At 40.1% G+C, this 4,784-nt stretch overlaps 1 pseudogene; it reads right to left on the minus strand.

Moving 5' to 3' along the window:
• Window positions 1-3,805: 3,805 nt before the first annotated feature.
• On the minus strand, window positions 3,806-4,458 carry LOC101389661 (grpE protein homolog 1, mitochondrial pseudogene; annotated as a pseudogene).
• Window positions 4,459-4,784: the final 326 nt, after the last annotated feature.

The following is a 4,784-nucleotide window of genomic DNA, read 5'->3' on the forward strand; positions in this document are numbered from 1 at the left end:
TAACAGACCTTAGAAGGGTCCAAACCTGCTGACACCTTGATTTTGGACTTTTATCTTCCAGAATGGTAAGACACTAAATTTCTATGGTTTAAGCCACGCTGTTTGTGGTACTTTGTTATGGCAGCCCTAGCAAACGTATAATTTTTTGAAGCCAAGCAACTCTTTAACAAAGCTATAGAAAGCTATAGAAATGGAAACATTTTGTGACTATTTTTATTTTGCCATTTTTAAAGTTCACAAGAATTTACAGATTATTTCTATGTCATGTATCTTTTTTTAGTGGAGATCTAATTTCATGCAATGAGGAAATAAATATTGCACTTGCCTCATTTCTTCACATTATTTAAAGAGTCCTGTGACATGATGCTGTCAGCTAAGTTTTCGCTTCCATGTATCTTATGTCAAGGAGGAAAACTTTCTCTTCTAACTTTCTAAGTTCTTCTGGCTGGTCTAAGAATTAAATTGACATAAGACAGATTAATAGGAGAAAATCAAATTTAATTTTGTACGTACAGGGCTCCATAAGAATTTGAGGCACACAGGGAGTCACGCAATTGAGTTTGTATGCCATCCAAAGCTAAGAAGAAGGGAGCAGGGGTCTGGAGCTTCAATGGGAAGGAAGACAATTCACAGGAAGATGGGAAAAGCACATCTTTGGTAAACAAATGTTTGCCATGCTATGCAGAGACAATGAGACACACAGAGGACTTTGATCAAACAGGCCTTGCTAAATTTCCCCTAGTCTACCACACCTAGCTCATGTTCTTTGTAGATATCTCTGGTGATGGCTCTTCTTCCTGGAACAGGCCCTTTATCTAAATTCTTTTAGGCAGGTAAGCGAGAAGTAAAAGCTCTTCCTGAGTCTTTTGTTTCTTAAAAATAATCAACCTAAAATAATCCTCATGCCCAAAGAGACACATTTTGGGATGGAAAATTTTGCTCTCCTACACTTGCTCAAAGGGAAGCTCACTTTTGATGTTGTTCTACTTCGGGCTCATCAAATGTTTCAGAACATCTGTATTCCATGATTCTCGGCAGAATCACCTGTGACATAGCTGAGGTCTGAAAGCCATCTTCCTCACAGTGCCTTGCAGACTGATTTGTAGGTTGCTGAATGTAGCTCAATTGAAAACTGCCCTATTTGAAAAGATATGGATGTCATCAGTCCTTCCAGAATATCAAAGCTATAGGACAGATAGCTCACAAAATATAATGCCTGCCTAGAAAAGCACCTGTAGAATGGCAGCAAGCATAATCTGCTGAATTTTAGTCATCTATGTGGCATATTTGCTATGGAATCATTTCATTTGGAAAGCCTCTTTCTACATTTCATGGCCTGTGTGATAACTTGCATAGACAAAGAAAGAGAATGTTCCCAGCCTTGTGGAATCTCTCTATGATACTTTTATTAAATTGAGGCTCATCTTTTACTGTATTCCTCAGAGCAGAATAGACAGACAGCAGGCCTAGAAGAAATTAGCTGGTTCCAACCTATCACATGACTCACTTGGTTGGCTGTGGCAGTGAGCGTTCGAGTCTCCTATTTCCAGATTCTTTGATGGAATTGGGCCTCCAAAATCTTGTGGTATATCTGAGTCTCCTGAATTCCTAAGTTAACGCAGAGATATGTCTATTTGTGAGGATGGAGATGGGTGGGCTTGTCAAATCCTTTCAAATGTGTTGAGATTATTATCAAAGCTGCAGAGGGAACTTTACTAGGGGGAGAACTTGAAGTTTTTATGCAATGACTAAGAGAATGAAATCTTGTGTTGAAATGCCCAGGATAAGGCCTAGAATGTGAATGCTGTTTCATATGGAGATGAATGACTGGAGGGATACAGATACAGGTTGACATCTCTTGGGGAGGAGATGGAGCAAAATTAAGAGGCAGAGAGAGGAGCTTTCACATTTTATCTTAACATGCTTCAATTTGGTATGATTTTTTTAAAAATTAGAATATTTGTATTATGTCGTTTAAAATCAATGAAGATAAAAATATAAATCTTGAACTAAAATGAAAACAAACCCCAAAATACTTGGGTAATTAATGCCAAATGTTTTGGATGCTTTTTTTGAAAGTAAGTGGGAGTGGACTGATTAACTGAAACAATTTTCTTGTTTTCTCCTTCCTGACTTGCATGTTACACTTTTTATTTATTTATTTATTTTAATTTTTTTTAGTTTGAAAATTACTTTTCTTATTCAGCCTTCATTTTACAGATGATTTCCTGGGAGGTGAAATGATGTACACACAGCTACACAGTATAAAAAGCAGAGCTGTAAGGCCCAGTTGGATATCTTCTCGATATATGATGCTGCCTTTAGCTCTGGGGTATGTTTTTGACCAAATAATTTAAGGCAGCTTAAAGGAAAAGGGGAAAATGTTTTGAAATGGTATAAATTGGAATTTTAATTATGCCAATATTACCTACATCTTTCAAAATTATAAGCAAAATAAATAACTGCCCCATCTTTTTAATGCAGTAAATGGATTTAACAATATTGACCTTCAATCCTAGAAGTACCTCTTAGAAGCAAAGGCAGTGGAAGGTTATTTTTTCTCTTGCGTATAACAGGTACCTCAATCACTCGACTTTCCCCTAATGTAACTGAAGAATGGATAGTCCTATGGCGAGTCTCGGAGCTGGCTTCTGCAGATGGTATGTGTTCTTGCTGTGGCTCCTGAGTGTTTGAGGTCCCCTTCACGGTCTGTAGGCAGACATGTCTGCCCCCAGCAGAGGCCCAGTCACAGGCCAGCCTGCAACTGCACCAGAGGGAGGCTGCTCTCTTTTCTGGTACCGAAGCTCAGGCGTGTTGTGTGTTCGCGTCCAGTACACAGCTTCAGGATTTGAGCAGAGAACAGGAAAGCTGTCATGCTTTCCTTAGTAAGGATCTCCTCCACCAAAGTACACAAAATAGTGATCAGAAAGTAGGAAAATAAACATAGGAGGGCTTTAATCTTCTTAAATAAAATTTAAAAATTAAACATTTAACATGTAAATTATACCAAGCATGCAGTCCTCAGATTTTGGGCAAGTCCATCTTACTAGGGAAAATACTGTCAGGTCATCAGTAACTAGTCGAGTGTAGATTTAAACATTTCTACAAATAGATGAACAGAACAAGGCAAAAGTAAATGATTTTGTCAAATTTAGTTACTAGCAAAATAAGCAGGTGAGAACTCTTAAGTTTCATGTGCTCATTTCACATCTCAAAGAAAAGCCAGAAGTCAATCATTTCTAGCTGCTAGATAGTAACTACTTGTAATGAACTCACCTGTGTTCCCTACCGAGGGGAGCATCATAAAATCTTTCTTAGCAAGAAAAATGTTTAAATGCTTGCCTTTCCTTCATTGAATGAAATGTAATGGGTTAAGGGTTCCAGGAGCTTGCATGCTACAATGAGATGCAGAAGACACAGTGCAGCTGGGCACAGCCAGCTAGCAAAAGAGCAGGATTCCCGAAGACCATTTATTCATTTAAAATACTTGGACGTCACCCAAGTTTGAGCAGATACAGCGTTATTCCTGATACTCGAGGGTCCGATAGTGTCCTGTCGGCCTGTACTGTAAACATGTGGAACTATTCAACATGTATTAAAAATCAACGAACAGACTCCTGAATTAGAGTTATTTAACGCAGCTGTGCAACTGGCTTAATTTTCTGTTTATCCCAGGGGTTACCGAAGCTTTCCCCCAAGGTTTGGGAGAAGGTCAAAATATTCATAGATGAGAAAGGATGAGCCAGCCTTTAATAGTAATAGCAAGTGATTACCAAAAAAACCCACTGAAACCCTTCAGAGACAGCTACGCTTCCTTCACCAGGGCGGCTCTCAGGGTGCACCCGTGCAGCTAGTACCCCACCTTGTTAACTAGCGCAGCCATGCCGGCTCTTTGCCCTCAACCGGGGTGTGGAACAATGCCTCATGTTCGTAAGGGTCGAACGTGGCCCCTAGAGGGTTTGGCCTGAGTAAGCTGTGCTTTGTGAACACCTTCTGGATCTGGACTTCAGTCATTATGAGCCCCTCGTAGAGGATCTTCAGGTGGGGATTGTCGTCTTTAATCTCCTCTTTTGGAACACACTGTGTTGCCTTCTCCAAAATGTCTGCAACCTCTAACAAGCCCTTGCAGAAGCCCTGAAAGCCATATAATTTTGCCTCCTCCACCAATTTTTGGCTCCTCTGCCGCAAGTTCTCACTATCTGCCAAAGCTCGGTTATATTTCTCCATCGTCTCCTTTAGCTGCTCGTCTAACTTGACCTTCTCTTCCATGAGTATCTCCTCTGTAGAGGGAGGATCTGTCTTCTGTTCATTGTGACCCACGTCCTCTTCCAAGTTCTGGCCATTCTTCTTTTGTTTAGTAGTTGTGCATAACAGCCGAGGGGAGGGCCGCATAGACAACGTAAAGGCCACCGAACCGCCATTACTGCCGCCGTGGCCCTGCGCATGCATGCACCTCATGTTATACTTTTTATTTATTTATTTATTTTTTGGTTTATTGTGGTAACATTGGTTTATAACATTGTATAAATTTCAGGTGTATATCGTTATACTTCTGTTTCTGCATGGATTACATCATGTTCTCATGTTCACCACTCGAATATGTTACACTTTTTAAAATGCTGTGCCCACAATCCATAACATATAACAGTAGGCTGCCCTTACTGAGCGTGTACCTAATGTCGGGCACTGTGTTAAGTGCGTTACAAGTGCCTTCACCTTTAATCCTCACCAGAATCCTAGGAAGGAAAAAAGGTTGAAGTTAGAGAGTTAACCACGTAGGGATT

Source organism: Ceratotherium simum, chromosome 5, assembly GCF_057802395.1.
Source record: "Ceratotherium simum simum isolate JZ-2026a chromosome 5, ASM5780239v1, whole genome shotgun sequence".
NCBI lineage: Eukaryota > Metazoa > Chordata > Mammalia > Perissodactyla > Rhinocerotidae > Ceratotherium > Ceratotherium simum.